The sequence below is a fragment of the Lutra lutra genome, chromosome 5, assembly GCF_902655055.1.
Source record: "Lutra lutra chromosome 5, mLutLut1.2, whole genome shotgun sequence".
NCBI lineage: Eukaryota > Metazoa > Chordata > Mammalia > Carnivora > Mustelidae > Lutra > Lutra lutra.
In genome coordinates, this window is record NC_062282.1 from 25951841 (window position 1) to 25968685 (window position 16845).

General features: G+C 42.6%; 1 long non-coding RNA gene across 2 annotated transcripts; it reads right to left on the reverse strand.

The window, feature by feature from the left end:
* Positions 1-660: 660 nt before the first annotated feature.
* Positions 661-16602, reverse strand: LOC125101309 (uncharacterized). 2 transcript variants are annotated; one of them, XR_007127773.1, is made up of 5 exons: positions 16451-16602; positions 15892-16128; positions 12784-12965; positions 8746-8896; positions 661-713 (listed from the first exon to the last, which is right to left on the reverse strand). It is a non-coding gene; the product is annotated as an uncharacterized LOC125101309 (long non-coding RNA). The 2 variants fall into 2 exon arrangements; XR_007127774.1 differs by lacking the exon at positions 661-713 and having other exon boundaries at positions 8534-8896; positions 12784-12914.
* Between the last annotated feature and the right edge of the window lie 243 nt (positions 16603-16845).

Genomic DNA, 16845 nt, shown 5'->3' on the forward strand with positions numbered 1-16845 from the left:
CCCATCCCTGGCTTGTGTAAGAATGCACAGGGAGCGGCGCCTGGGTGGCTTAGTGGGTTAAGCCTCTGCCTTTGGCTCAGGTCATGATCTTGGGGTCTTGGGATCGAGCCCCGCATTGGGTTCTCTGCTCAGCAGGGAGCCTGCTTCCCTCCCTCTCTCTCTGCCTGCCTCTCTGCCTACTTGTGATCTCTCTCTGTCAAATGAATGAATAGAATCTTTAAAAAAAAAAATGCACAGGGCAGCCCATTCACTGAGATAGGGACTACTGGGCCCTAACCAGGTTTGCATTTGAGTTTATTTCAGTTCAGTTTTTGAGAAGCGAATGAAACTTCCAAGAAGGGATGTTGTACAGGCAGTTGGATATACAGGAGGTTCTTTCTGTTTCAATCTGATAAAAATTTCAAGACACCTAGAAAACAGAACTGTAAAAGCACAAAAAGAAAACTATGAGTGAACTCTCTTATAACCTTGGAGAAAAGATGTCTTTCTTCACATGATCCAAAATTTGAAAAAAAATTTTTTTGAAATAATTATAGATTAGAGCACCTAGGTGGCTCAGACAGTTAAGCAACCAACTCTTGATTTTGGCTCAGGTCACCCGTGATCTTAGGGTCATCAGATCAAGCCCCATGTTGGACTCTTCACTGGGGTGGAGGGTGCATGGGATTCTCTCTCCCTCTGCACCGCCCACAGCCATTCCGCTTGCTCTCTCTCTAAAAAAAAAAAGATAATTATAGATTGACAAGAGGTTGTAAAATTAGTACAGAGAGGTCTTGTGTAGTTTTAACCCAGTAGTCCCCAATGGTAACATCTTATATAACCATAGTACAATACCCAAACCAGGAGAAGAATATTGGTATAATCCACAACATTATTCAGATTTCACAGGTTTTATATGCATTTATTTGTGTGTGTGTGTGTGTGCACATGTAGTTCTATGCAATTTTACCACATGTGTAGTTTGTGTAACCACCACCAATCAAGACAGAACACTGCTCTCTCACCACGAAGATCCCTCATGTTACCCCCCCACAGTCCCACCCCCCCATCTCTAACCACTAACCACTAACCTGGCAACCACTCATCTGTTCTATCATTTTTGTCATTTGAGAAAGCTGTGTAAATGGAATCATATGCTAAGTAGCCTTTAAATTGCCTTTTGTCGCTCAGCATTATTCCCTTGAGATCTATTGTGTGTATCGATAGTTCTTTTTTATTGTGGATGGTAGGGTGGTTCCACAGTTTACGCACTCACCCATTAAAAGACTCTGGGTTCAGGGCGCCTGGGTGGCTCAGTGGGTTAAGCCGCTGCCTTCGGCTCAGGTCATGATCTCAGGGTCCTGGGATCGAGCCCCGCATTGGGCTCTCTGCTCAGCGGGGAGCCTGCTTCCTCCTCTCTCTCTGCCTGCCTCTCTGCCTGCTTGTGATCTCTCTCTGTCAAATAAATAAATAAACTCTTTAAAAAAAAAAAAAAAAGACTCTGGGTTCTTTCCAAATTGTGTCTATTACAAATAAAGCTGCTACAAACATTTGTGCACATGTATTTGGGCGCACATGGTTTTCCTCCATCTGGGATAAATACCCAGGAGTGCAACTGGGGCCTTATGGGGAATGAGTGTTTAGCTTTTTAAGAAACTGCCAAAATGCATTCCAGAGTGGTTATTCCATTTCACATTCCTACCCCAGCTTTGCTCTGAAGTATAGCAATATTACTGACATAACTAGCAAACCTCTTAGGAGCATTCAATAACTTATTTCTTTTTTAAAAAATTCGGTGTGGGGGCACCTGGGTGGCTCAGGAAGTTAAAGCCTCTGCCTTCGGCTCAGGTCATGGTCCCAGGGTCCTGGGATTGAGCCCCGCATTGGGCTCTCTGCTCAGCAGGGATCCTGCTTCCTCCCCTCTCTCTCTGCCCACCTCTCTGCCTACTTGTGATCTCTCTCTGTGAAATAAATAAAATCTTTAAAAAAAATTTGGTGCAATGATTACAAAGATTTATTGAGCATTTATTATATTCCAGAGATGGCTCTAAATGCTTACACATTGATTTAATGGGGGTTTTTAAGATTTATTTATTGGAGAGCGAGAGCCCGCGCATGTGTGTGAATGGGAGAAAGAGAAGAGGGGGAGAGGATCCTCAAGCAGATTCCCTGCTGAGCTGGGAACCCCATGGCTAGATCTCAACATCCGTGAGATCGTGACCTGAGCCGAAACCAGGAGTCGGAGTCTCCACAGACTGAGCCACCCAAGGGCCCCTTTTGCACATTAACTTTAGACCAAGCTGTAAACTTCATCACCCCTTGCCCCTGGGCTTGACCTCAGTCTCCGCCTTGGGGCTGGCCCGGATGTTACCCCATAGGAGGCAAACAGAGGCATCAAATAGGCTTTGGCCGTTGTGCTTTTCCTTTTAGGCTCCTGGCTGCTGGCTTGAGAAGAGCGTCTTTTGTGGCCGTGCAGACACTTCCTTTGGATTGTCTGCTAGCCCCGGGAGAATGAGAAGGAAGTGGACAAAAGCAAACACACAGCTTGGAGTCAAGCCTAGCCAAGGCCAGCCCAGACCTGCCGAGTCACGCTAGCCGCCACGACTGAAGTAATAGATGCTTACTCTTGTTTGCCAGTAAGTTTATGCGTTGCCGAAGCGAGCACTGCTGTCCGCCACTCAGATTTTGTGTTAACAAGTAGCTCACTTCCTGCTCACAACATCCTGCTTATGGGGGATAACAGCCCCACTTTGCAGAAAAGGAAATCGAGACACAGAGAGATGAAATCGCTTCCTTAAAGTTCCACAGCCTGACCCCAGAGGCCAGGGTCTTACTGGAATCTCTCAGTGACTCGATGAAGTTAGTACAAAAAACTACATGGAGTGGTCTCTGTCATAAAAGACATAAAACTCCCATGCAGAGTTTCAAAGATGTAAAATTTTATTTTATTTTTGAATAAGAAACTCACTTCACAAATCAAAATGATAAAAGGGATGTATACGAAGGAGTTGCACTGTTGTCTCCGAGCCATCAGTCAGAGCCCTAATTCCAACACAGCCCTCAGGATTCTTGCGGCCCTGGTATCTGCGCCCTTGTGTGACTCCCTCTCCTTGAGTATGGGCAGAAGTTGTGACTTGCTACCAACTACTAGAATATGGCAAAAGGGGAGAGGGTGCTGCCCATGTAGTTAAGGTCCCTAATTAATTCACTTTGAGTTAATCAAGAGAGGGAGCCCCCCGTGTGCCTGGCATAATCAGGTGGTCCCTTTGAAGGCAGATCCAACCCCTTCCTAATGAGAGAGACTTGAATCAGCTGAGACATGATTTTTTTTATTTTTTAAAAATATTTTATTTATTTATTTGACAGAGATCACAAGTAGGCCAAGAAGTAGGCAGGGGGGTGGGGGGAGCAGGCTCCCTGCTGAGCAAAGAGCCTGATGCAGGGCTCAATCCTAGGAACCCAGGGACAACTGTGTATTCACATTAAAAAAAAAAAAAAAAAAAGAGGAAGAAGAAAGGATGCCTGGGTGGCTCAGTTGGTTAAGCACCAGACTCTTGGTTTTAGCTCAGGGCATGATCTCTAGGTCATGGGATCAAGCCCTGAATCCAGCTCCGCACTCAGCACAGAGTCTGCTTAAGATTCAGTCTCTCTCTCTCTCTGCCCTTCCCCCCACTTCTATTCATGCACACACCAGTTCTCTCTAATAAGTAAATAAATAAAATCTTTAAAATGAATGAAGATGAACCCTTATCTTATATCATGTACAAAAATCAACTCAGAATGGATCAAAGATCTAAAGGTAAGAGCTAGGTGGCACCTGGGTGGCTCAGCTGGTTAAGCAACTGCCTTCGGCTCTGGTCCTGATCCTGGACTCCCAGCATTGAGTCCCCCATCGGCTCCCTGCTCGGCCGACCCTCCCCCCTCTCATGCTCTCTCTCTCAAATAAATTAATAAAATCTTTTATAATAGTAATAAAAAAAATAAAGGTGAGAGATAAAAAATATAAGATGTTTAGAAGAAAACAAGGAGGGGCACCTGGGTGGCTCAGTCAGCTAAGTGTCTGCTTTCTGGGATCAGGTCATGATCCCAGGGTGCTGTGATTGAGCCCAACACTGGGACCCCTGCCCTGCGGGAAGCCTGCTTCTCCTTCTTCCTCCGCCTGCTGCTCCCTCTACTCAAGTACTTATGCTCTCTCTCTGTTAAATAAAATTTTTAAAAAAAAGAAAGAAAGGCATAAATCTTCATGATCTTGGATCAGGTTTCTTAGCTTTAACACCGAAAATATAAGCGACAAAAGAAAAAAAATAGATAAATATCATCAAATGAACACTATTTAAGAAAATGTACTTCAAAGGACACCACCAAGAAAATGAAAAGATAGGGCGCCTGGGTGGCTCAGTAGGTTAAACATCTGTGTTCACTCAGGTCATGATCCCAGGATCCAGCATCGAGCCTCGCATCAGGCCCACTACTCAGCAGGGAGTCTGCTTCTCTCTCTCCCTCCATCCCACCCCATGCTTGTGTTCTCTCTCCCTCAAATAAATAAAGTCTTAAAAAAAAAAAAGACAATCCATATAATAGGAGAAAATTTTTGTAATTCGTATATCTAACGATGGTCTTATATCCAGAATATATAAATAACTGACAACTCAATAACAAAAACACAAGTAACTCAAATTAAAAATAGGCAAATATGTGAATAGATGCTTTTCCAAAGAATATAAAGAAATGGCTAATAAGCACATGAAAAGATGCTGCAAATCATTAAGGAAAAGCAAGTGAAAACTAGGAGATACCACTTCACACCCCCTAGAATGGCTGTAATGAAAAAGACAGATATTAACAAGTGTTACTGACAATATGGAGAAATTGGACTCCTCACAGAGTACTTATGGGTGTATAAAATAGCACACTAATTCCAGAAAACTGTTTGGCTTTAAACAGAGAGTTACCAAATGATCCAGCAATTCCACATAGACCTATATACCCAAGATAAACAAAAATATATGTTTACACAAAAACTTGTACATGAATATCCATAGCAGCATTATTGATAAGAATGAAGAAGCAGAAACAGCTCAAATCCCCAGCAACTGGTGAATGGAGGAGTAAAATGTGGTGTATTCATGCTATGAAATATTATTAGATTAAAAAAAGGGGGGTGCCTGGGTGGCTCAGTGGGTTAAGCCTCTGCCTTCAGCTCAGGTCATCATCCCAGGGTTCTGGGATCAAGCCTGGCATTAGGCTCTCTGCTCAGCAGGGAGCCTGCTTCCTCCTCCCTCTCTCTCTGCCTGCCTCTCTGCCTACTTGAGATCTCTGTCTGTCAAATAAATAAATAAATAAAATCTTAAAAAATTAAAAAAGGAATGAGGTACTGATAAATGAAGACCCTGAAAACATGCTAAGTAGAAGAAGCCATCACATAGACCACATTTTGCACAACTCTGTTTATAGGAAATGCTCAGAATAAGCAAATCTATAGGAAAGGCAAGTAGATTAGTGATTGCCTTGGGCTAAGGCGTTTGAGAGTGGGGTGGAGAATGGGGAGTGACTGTTAAAGGATCCAGAGTTTCTCTTTTGCGGTAATGAGAATATTCTAAAATTGGTTGTGGTGGTGGGTGCACAACTCTATATACTAAAAAACATTGAGTTATATACCTTAAAAGGGTGACTTGAATGGTATATAAACTATATTTCAATAAGTCTGTTAGTAACAAAAATTAGGGATTTTTGAATTAGGTTTGGCTAGGAACATGTCCTAAAATACTTTATTATCAGTGAGAAAAAAAAAGGTTTGGCCCCTTCAAAATTTATTTTTTATAATATGTGCTTTTAATTTTTAGGTTAAAATGTTTTGAACAAGTTTTGCTCATAGGGAGATGATGAAAAACAAACATACTTTCAGGATAATAAAACTCTCTATATACTATACTCATATTTTTTAAACCACTAAGTTTGGACTAGGATTTTTAAAAAAAATTTTTTTAAATATTTTATTTATTTATTTGACAGAGAGAGACACAGTGCAGGAGGGAACACAAGCAGGGAGAGTAGGAGAGGGAGAAGCGGGCTCTCCACGGAGCCTGACAGGGTGCTCTATCCCAGGACCCTGGGATGATGACCTGAGCTGAAGGCAGACACTTAACGACTGAGCCACCCAGGCGCCCTAGGATTTAAAATTTTAAACAAATATAGAACAAAGCATTTTTATTTACTTTCATTGAGAAAACACATACTGTAAACGTGGAAAGAATACAGAGACTAGATAAGCTATAAAAATAATTCTAGTTCTAGTTCTTTGTTTACATAGCAATCTGTCACAAATTCTAGAATTACAAATTTAAGGAGCTCTCAAGATATCAAACAATACACATTTCTGACACTTTTCCAACAGCCTACTCATTTTTCCTAGAAACCTAGAAAGGCAAGATTTCAGGTTTTACCAAATAAAGTATGATGTCTTCCCACCATGGTCATCAGGAAATTTTCTAAGTGTTTAAATTAAATCCTTAAGTTAGTCTATATGAGGCAGGATATGGGAAGCAGTTCGCCTGGAGATAGGGTATCTCCTGACTTAAAAGTAAGGGTCTCTAACTGTGACTAGAAGTTTTAGGCCAAAACCATCTTAGAATTTTCTTCAGGTTTAGGTAAAACCCTCTGTGCTTTTCTTGCACTCTACACCCTTCCCTTTTTCTTCACTCAGTGCAAATTGGAAGCTTCCTCATTGTTACGCATAAAATTATCCCTTTCACAAGTATACAAATTTAATTTGTTCCTGCCCCCCTCTTCTCTAAATAAATGATCCTCGGTTCCTGAGTCAACCATGAAAATAAATGTCTTGCTGTCCAGGATTTCTTTTTTTTTTTTTAAGATTTTATTTATTTATTTGATAGAGAGATGATCACAAGTAGGCAGAGAGGGAGACAGAGAGAGAGCGCGGGAAGCAGGCTCCCTGCTGAGCAGAGAGCCCAATGTGGGGCTCGATCCCAGGACCCTGAGATCATGACCTGAGCCGAAGGCAGAGGCTTAACCCACTGAGCCACCCCGGTGTCCCAGGATTTCTTTTTTTTTAAGATTATTTATTTATTTGAGAGAGAGCATGCATGCTTGAGCTCAAGGGGGCAGAGGCGGAGAGAGAAGCAGACTACCCACTGAGCAGAGCCCCCCAAGTGGGGCTGGATCCCAGGACCGGTGGATCATGACTTGAGCCAAAGGCAGATGCTTAACCAACTGAGCCAACCAGGCGGCCCTGTCTTGTCCAGGATTTTAAAGAAATCAGGGTGTGATGAGAAAGAATTGACCTTCTAAAGCTGTAAAATGTCTTCCTCTTAACAAACCAGAGTTTTACTTCTAGGAACATAGGTTGCTTTCCCATTAAAGGATTGCGTGCTGACGCTCTCTGAGTATCTGAGTATCTGTATTAGTTTTCTGTGCTGTGGACTGATTATCCCACAGTTTCCATGGGCCAGGCGTCAGGCCCAGCTTACCTGGGTCCTCAGCTCTGGGACCCACAATGAGAAAACTGAGGTGCCCGCTCAGCTGCATTCTCATCTGGAGGCTCAGCTGGAAGAAAATCGCCTTCCAAGCTGGCTCAGACTATTGGCAGAATTCACTTCCTGTAGTTGTAGAACTGAAGGTTTCTGTTCCTTCCTTCCTTCCTTTCTCCCTCTCTTTCTTTTTAAAAAGATTTTATTTACTTATTTATTTGAGAGAGAGAGAGAACACGCATGCATGAGTTGGGGGGAGAGATACAGAATCTCAAGCCGCACTCAGGGCTCGATCCCATGACCCTGAGATCATGACCTGAGCCAAAACCGAGAGTTAGAGTTAGACCTCAACTGACCAAGTCACCCAGGTGCCTCAAGGGCTTCTGTTTCTTGTTGGCTGTTGGCTAAACATTTCCTAGAGGGCCCATGCTGTTGCTTGTCAGTGACCTCCTTTGACAGGGCTGCTTACCTCCTCAAGCCAACCCGGAGAATCCCTAGTGTGAATCTACTAGAATAATGGACTTTTATAGACAATAAAATAATCATGTGAGTGACATCCCATTACCAGGGATGTTTCTAGAAACAGTCATTAGTTTTAGCCCCCACTCAAGATTGTAGAAGACATGAATACAGAAGGCAGGGATCACTGGGTCCGCCCACCACAGCAGTTATCAAATCCTTTCTGCATGGGGCGCCTGGGTGGCTCAGTGGGTTAAGCCGCTGTCTTCGGCTCAGGTCATGATCTCAGGGTCCTGGGATCGAGTCCCGCATCGGGCTCTCTGCTCAGCGGGGAGCCTGCTCCCTCCTCTCTCTCTGCCTGCCTCTCTCTCTACTTGTGATCTCTCTGTGTCAAATAAATAAATAAAATCTTTTAAAAAAAAAATCCTTTCTGCAGGTCATAGGATGGGAATGAACAGATTAATGAACGAAACTGTCTTTCAGTATTTTGTATTATCTTATTTCTTTATTCATAACTACCCAGAAAGACATGTGTATGAGTTATTTATTGCTGTGTAACAAATCAAAGCCTCAAAACAGTGACTTAAAACCGCAACCATGTGGGGGTGCCTGGCTGGCTCAGTCAGAAGATTATGCAACTCCTGACCTCAGGATAGTGAGTTCAAGACCCACACTGGGTGTGGAGCCCACTTAAAATAAAAAAATAAAAATAAAAATAAAAAAAGAACACACAGCAACTATTTGCTCATTATTCTGTGCTTCCGCTATTTGAATTGGGCTTAGCGAGGCTGATTGGCTGATCTCCCATGGGGTTACTTACACGTCTGTAGTTAAATTGGAGCTGGCCTGGAACTCGTTCGTTGATTCAGCATGATTCAGCGCGGCCCCACTCACATATGTGAGAATTGGTGCTGGCTGTGGGCCAGTCCACATGTCTCCCACGGGCTGGCCCAGTCCTCTTCGCGTGGTGTCTGAATTCCAAGAGTAAGAGAAGAATTCATATATTATTACTTCTGCTATGTTTTATTGGTCAAAGTAAGGTCTCAAGGCTAGCCCAGATGCAACAGGTGGGGAAATAGACCCCACCTCTTTTCCATTCTAGAATTGTGCAAAGTTCAAACCAGAGAATTCTTTTTCTTTTTTTTTAAGATTTTATTTATTTATTTGACAGGGAGAGAGAGAGAGCAAGTACAAGCAGGGGGAGTGGTAGGTAGAGGGCGAGGGAGAAGCAGGCTCCTTGCAGAGCAGGGGAAGCCAGATATGGAGCTGGATCCCAGGACTCTGGGATCATGACCTGAATCGAAGGCAGTGGCTTAACTAACTGAGCCACCCAGGTGCCCAAACCTGAGAACTCTTTAAGACTTAGCTGATAACTGTTCCAAAATATCCATCTTTGTATACAAGAGCATTTCCTAACTGGTTAAAGTTTAATGGCATTTAATATTTATTATTGTTAAAATTGTTAATCAAGCTTTGCTTATATAAAATAAGCTATCATCTCTGGATCTCTTCACGTGTTAGTCTTAAATATTGCTAGCCTTATTCTTTTTTTTTTAAGATTTTATTTATTTATTTGAGAGAGAGAGAGAGAGAGAGCATAAGCAGGGCAAGTGCCAGAGGGAAAGGGAGAAAAAAGTCTCCCAGAGAGCAGGACCCTGGGATCATGACTGAGCCAAAGGCAGATGCTTAACTGACTGAGCCACCCAGGTGCCCCTGCTAGGTTTATTCTTAGTAAGTATTAGTCTTAAATATTGCTCACTGCTTTCCTTTTCCTTTCAACTCTTTATTTTGGTAAAGATTTCAAAGCACTTAGTAAATGAGTCATAAAAGTACCAGAGAACACCATGAGTGGATTCTTCCGTGACCTTGGAGAGGAGAAGCCTTTCTCACCATTACCCAAAATCTAGAACCATGAAAGAAAACACTGATAAACTTGATTAAATAAAAATCAAAAACTTCTGCATGGAAAAAAAAATAACACAAAGTCAAGATACATGGCAAATAAGAAAAAAATGGTCACAGAACATTGACAGTTCACAGAAAAATAAATACAGTTGGCTCTTAAATATGAATAAAAAGTTTGGCTCTGGGGCACCTGGGTAGCTCAGTCAAGTGTCTGCCTTTGGTTCAGGTCCTGATCCCAGGGTCCTGGGATCGAGCCCCATGTTAAGGTCCCTGCTCAGCTGGAAGCCTGCTTCTCCCTCTCCCACTCCCCCTGGTTGTGTTCCCTCTCTCGATGTCTCTCTCTATCAAATAAATAAATAAAATCTTTGGGGCTCCTGGGTGACTCAGTGGGTTAAAGCCTCTGCCTTCGGCTCAGGTCATGATCCCAGCATCCTGGGATCGAGCCCCACATTGAGCCCCACATCCGGTTCTCTGCTCAGCAGGGAGCCTGCTTCCCTTCCTCTCTCTCTGCCTGCCTCTCTGCCTACTTGTGATCTGTCTGTCAAATAAATATATAAAACCTTAAAAAAAAAAACATCTTTTTTAAAAAAAAGCTTGACCTCATTAATAATAAAAGCATATTAGAACTATGTCGATAATACCATTTCACCAACTGGATAGAAAGTTTGGCAACACAATATGTAGGCAAATGTATGGGGAAACTAGAAGGATTATACATTGCCGGTAGGGGTCAATACACTGACACCTATCAAAATAGGATCAATATGGGGCGCCTGGGTGGCTCAGTGGGTTAAGGGCCTCTGCTTTCGCTCAGGTCATGATCCCAGGGTCCTGGGATCGAGCCCCGCGTCGGGCTCTCTGCTCAGCAGGAGGCCAGCTTCTCTTCCTCTCTCTCTCTGCCTGCCTCTCTGCCTCCTTGTGATCTCTGTCTGTCAAATAAATAAATAAAATCTTTAAAAAAAAAAATAGGATCAATATGCTGATACCTATCAAAATTATGAATGTATTTACTTTCTCATCTAGTGATCTCACTTCATCTCCCAGATTTGTCTGCTAATATATGAAATGACACATATATATGGTTGCTCATTATAACAACCCAATAACCTGAAAGGGGACACCTGGGTGGTTCAGTCAGTTGGGCATCTGGCACTTGGTTTTGGCTCAGGCCATGATCTTGGGGTCCTGGGATCAAGCCCTATGTGGGGGATCCGCACCCAGCATGGAGTCTGCTTGAGATTTTTTTCCTCCTCTGTCCCCTCCTCCTCTGCTCCTCCCCCCAAGCTCCTCCCGCTTGCTCTCTCTCTCTCTCTCTCTCATAAATAAATAAAATTAAAAAAAAAAAAACATGGAAATAACCCAAAGGTTCATCAGTGGAAGACGGGCTAAATAAACAGAATACCCATCCACACAATGGAAGACTGTGTACTGTGAACACGAATGAGGATGTTCTCTGCTAACATGGAAAGAGCTCCGATATATTTTGTGTAAGGGAAAAAAAAAAGCGCAGAGAAGTTTATACAATTGCTCTCTGATGTGCAGGAAAGGAAAGAACAAAAGAATATATGTTCATATTTGCTTATATATGCATTTTTAAAGCCCTGGAAGGATACAGAAGAGGATAGCAAAAGGTGTTGCATGATTTGGGAGAAAGAATAGGGACACAGTGGTGAACACGCAGTTGGTGCATTTGGGTTTTTTTTTCCCAAATCTACACATATATGTATTTTTATTTATATTCCATTTTAGGTTAACTTTTTCAAAATATCACCTCTATTGAAATATAATTCATATACCATAAAGCTCAACCACCACCACAATCAATTCTAAAACATTTCATCCCCTCTTCTCCTGCAAAACACTGGCCACCAGCAGTCATTCCCCTCTAAGAGATCACTAGTGTATGCTTTGTCTCTCTAGATTAGCCTATTTGCCTGTTCTGTGGGGGTGGTGATTCTTCTTTCTCCTTCTCCATGCACAGATTTAGTCCATTTGTTCACTTACACCCGCCTCTGCTTACTTTGCCCCAGTGCCAGTCCAAATATCACCCTCACTACCTGCCACTATACTTCACTTAGTTTATTTCTATAAATGTTCACCATAATCTTAATAATAACTCTATCTACTTTAATTCAAAATCTCAGTAAACTTTTACCTTGCACTTAATAAATAAGGTAGTGGGATATAACTCTCTACTTCCTTTGTGAAAGATAAGTTTAGACAAGTCAAATATAAATAAGTAATACATAACCTTAATTGGATATTGAAATTGGGTTGAATTTTTTTTTGAAGAGTTGCATGATTGGTTAGTTTTTTTTTTTTAAAAGATTTTATTTATTTATTTGACAGACAGAGATCACAAGTAGGCAGAGAGGCAGGCAGAGAGAGATGGGGAGGCAGGCTCCCTGCTGAGCAGAGAGCACCATGTAGGGCTTGATCCCAGGACCCTGAGATCATGACCTGAGCCAAAGGCAGAGGCTTTAATCCACTGAGACACCCAGGCGCCCCTGGTTAGGTTTTTTAAAAACTGCTATTCTTTCTTCACTTGCATTTGAAGTTAACTGTTGTTGTGGGCTTTGGAAAATTCATATCAACCAAACTACAGAATATCTGATTGAGGGAGATCTGGGAAGTTCAGTTTCTCAGTCTTCATGTTTGCCTCACTGCTTTCATATTCTACTTCAGATCCCGTATCAACCCTGCTATCTCTCAAAAGCAAGGTGTGGCCAATAGACAGTCTACAACTGCCCCTAATAAAGAGATAGAGTCTATACCCCCTTCTCTTGAACATGAGTAGGCTTGAGACTCTCAACCAATAGAGCATGGTAGAATTTACATTATGTAACTTCTGAGGATAGGTCATTAAAATATCATGCACATCTTGGGATGACTGCTCTTGGAATCCAGCTGCCATACTGTGAGGAAATCGAAAGTATCCTGGGCAGAGACCCACCTAGAAAGGAACCGAGGCCTCTGGTCCACAACCCTGGCTGAGGTCCCAGTTAAGTAAGCACCGATATGCCAGCCATTTGAGTGAGCCATCTTGAAAATGAATCCTTCATCATTCCAACTGAGTTGTTCCAGCTGATGACATGGGGAGCAGAGACAAGCCATCAATTCATGAGAAACAGAGAACTGAGACACAGATTAAGTAGAGTTTCGTTGGCTCAATCTTCTGTAGAGCAGAGTCTATTCTATCTTTAGACTCAAAGGACTTCCCTCTTCTTGAGGTAAAACCACCAAGCCAGTAATCAAGAGGAATTGTTAACTGCCGGTAGAACTCTGAACACTGAACATTTCATCAGCTTCCTTCATCCAAGTAAGTAATTTAGTGAAAGCTGAACCTACACTCATTTTATAGGCTGGAGACTTTAATAGGAGGAGGGTAAGCCACAGTGGACACAAGTCAGAGGAGCCTGACTAAGAAAAATCAGGTTAATGCAGCAGTCAAGAAGAAAGAAAGTAGATGTGCCCTGAGAGACAGGGAGAGAACCCTCTAATTATGACGGTAGGATTAAAAAAAAAAAGTCAAGCCAGTTAAGTGATCTGACCATGAACTTGAGGAATTGTCACAGAAATCATCTCTCTTGTTTTTAGCTCTTGAGGGGAGATGGTAGGATGAGGTCAGATATCAAAGAGTTACACACACAAGGGGTTCAACATACATTATGCATTTAGTACTTCTTGTTTTCGGGAAAGACTGAATCCCTCAAATGGTCTTTTAAAAATTACACAAGTGAAGGACACCTGGATGGCTCAGTTGGTTGAACGTGACTCTCGATTTCGGCTCTGGTCATGCTCTCAGGATTGTGAGATTGAATCTCTTGTCATAGTCCATGCTTAGTGGGGAGTCTCCTTAAGGACTGTCGCTCTCCTCCCTCTTCCCCTCACCGCCCCACTCTCTTTCTCAAATAAATTAATAAATCTTTTCAAAATTATACAAGTAACATGAACACATTGTTACTAAAATGATTCAAGCAGGAATCTATTCTAGTAAGCAAAAATATAAAATATATAAAATATAAAATTTTTATATAAAATATAAAAATTGCATCCTCATCCCATTTTTCCATCCCTCCTTTAAATTAGCCAGGACTGTTCTTTGGTGGTCACCATTCCTGCCCCCATTCTTTGCACTTACATGTAACCCATGTACATCCATTATACAGACTTTTAATATAAAAGGGTCATGCTGTATGCATTGTTAGGCAAGTTGCTTTTGCCTCTTAATAATATGTCTTGGGAATCTCCCCACATCAGTGCATTTACCTCTATGTCATGCCTTTTATTTTTTTTAAGATTTTATTTATTTGTTGGACAGAGCGAGAGATCACAAGTAGGCACAAAGGCAAGCAGAGAGAGAGGGGGGAAGCAGGCTCCCTGCCGAGCAGAGAGCCCAATGTGGGGCTCCACCCCAGGACCCTGAGATCATGACCTGAGCTGAAGGCAGAGGCTTAACCCACTGAGCCAGCCTGGTGCCCCTATGTCATGCCTTTTAATAGTTGAAAAATATTTCACGGTACCGGCAAACAATTAACTAGATCAGTTGTGTGATGATGGGTATTTAATTTATTCCTAATGCTCACTACGCCAACAGTACAATAAAACCCCCTTGTACAAACATCTGTGTGCGACTGCAGTAAGACAGATTCTGTGTCTTAAGCTCATGTCCCCATGTCCCCCGACACAACTCACATACTCTCTGATATCCCTTTTTTTCTGTGCCTTTCAGAACTGTTTCTTCAGTGACTTCTCCCAAGGCGCCCTAGAATGACCACTCACTGAGGAAACAGAAGACTCCAAGGGCAGGAAAATTAAGCTACAGAAGCTGAGGTTAACTAAGACCTAAATTTTGACATGAGTACCTAGAAAGCAGTTTTGTTCTCCCAAAAAGTTTTTTTTTTATTTTAAAGATTTTATCTATTTATTTATTTGAGAGAGAGAGCACATGCTCATGACTTGTGGGGAAGGGCGGAGGGAAAGAGAGAAGCAGACTCCCCACTGAGCAGGGAGCCTGATTCGGGGCTCGATCGCGGGACCTGGAGATCATGACCTGAGCCAGAGGGAGATGCTAGACTGACTGACCCACCAAGGCATCCTAAGAAGTTTCTTAACAAAGATGGCTTTGAAAAATGTTTACCTTTCTTGTTACCGCTACTATTTTTAGTTTGGGGGGCAAAGTTAATACTTGATTATAAATATATGCTTTTAAAATAAAAGAAAGGAAGCCTTATAAAATAAACCTAGAACATTTCAACTAAAATTAACCATCTCCTCCCACTGTAGATGCCTACCTGAGGGTGAATGACGTATAAGCTTCGAAGCATCATTAACCTCTTTATTCCATTAGGTTCTTCTTGGGCAGATACATTTGCCTCACATACTAACTATACTAACCAGAGCCTCATGACCTTGAAACCTCAATGTCTCTTCCAACCATCATTTAGCCAAGTCCACATCTTAGCTATAGTCAACCCTGTGGTCTGTTTTACTTTTACTTACTTGTCCCAAGAAGCACTGGGGTTGGGAAGGAGAATGAATGGCTTCGGTTTGCCTTTTACAAAGGCCAGACCAGTGGGAGGTTTCAAAGGCAAAGCTAAATATAATACATCTGTTCATTGCGGTATTTGAAAGTTCCCATAACATAAAAGTTTTAACATTATGGCAATAAATAATAAATATAGCACGTCCTTTTTAGATGGCCTTTCGTGGTTGAGTTGTATTCCACCTGTCCTGTTGGTACAGGACACAGCACTTCTTATACCCACGTCAAAGGTGACCTACCAGTGGGCCCGTGGACCCGTCTCTTGCTTCAGCAGTGTTTGGTTGCAACAGACCCAGGGATACCCCTTTCTTCCAGCCTCTGGCCCCTTCCAACCTCTTTTCCAGATGCAACTTTCAGAACTATCTTCTTGGCCATCTTGGGCCAACTCTGTAGGTTGAGTTTAGCTCCTTACTACTGGTCAACCATGAGCTTCCAGATTTACCAGAATGATTCCACCAAGGTATGGTCCGCCATCAACCCCCCTGGTCAATGCATCTGGGAGCCTCCTACACTTACCTCCCTTTGGGCTTCCATTTTCACCGTGAGGCTGTGGCCCTGGAGGAAGTACACCGCTTCCCTCACAGTTTGGCTGAGAAGCATGTGTGTGCTGAGTATGTCGCGAAGAGGCGAAACCAGAGCAGCAGCTACGTTATCTTCCATGACTTACAGAAGCCATCCCAAGATGAGTGGGGGAAAACCCAGGACACCACAGAAGCCACCATGGGTCCAGAGGAAAAACTGAAGCAGGCCCTGCTTTTTTAAAAAAAGATTTTATTTATTAATTTGAGAGAGAGAGTAAACACAGGGGGTGCGGCAGAGGCAGAGGGAGAGGGAAAAGCAGGCTCCCCGCTGAGAGGGGAGCCCGATGTGGAACTTGATCCCAGGACCCTGGGATCATCACCTGAGCCAAAGACAGATGCTCAACTGACTGAGCCACTCAGGCGCCCCATCACTAGGTAGCTTTTTAACCCGCTGGAACCCTCTCCCACGCTGTAGGCCCAGCGGAAGCAATAAAGCTTTCTGCAGGGGAGAAAAACAGAAAGAGAAACAAAACAAAAGAACAAAGATCACCTACCATTCTAAAATGTGTTTCCATCTGTAACCATAACTCCTGCGAGCTATGACAGTCCTATTCCTGTTACCACAGGCATCCCCGCCTTGTTCATTCGAGAAAGTTTCCTCTTCAATGGTGGTCTGTTGGCTTGTTTATTGACAGGTAGTTTTCAAATTGTCTAGTTTAAAAAATATAGAAGTTTTTTTAGTTTGTTCACGATAGAAAAATAAGCCTATATGAGCTATTGAAATACAAACTAAAACTCGAATCTCCAAACAGGAGTTCGTTTTGGAATTAAGATTAAGAAGAGATTGACGATGATAATCAGTGTGCTGGCTGATGGGATTTAGTGGCTGAAACAAAAGAGCCAAAGTATCTGCGTGGGGACTGGCCACAGTGTTTCACATTTCAACAGG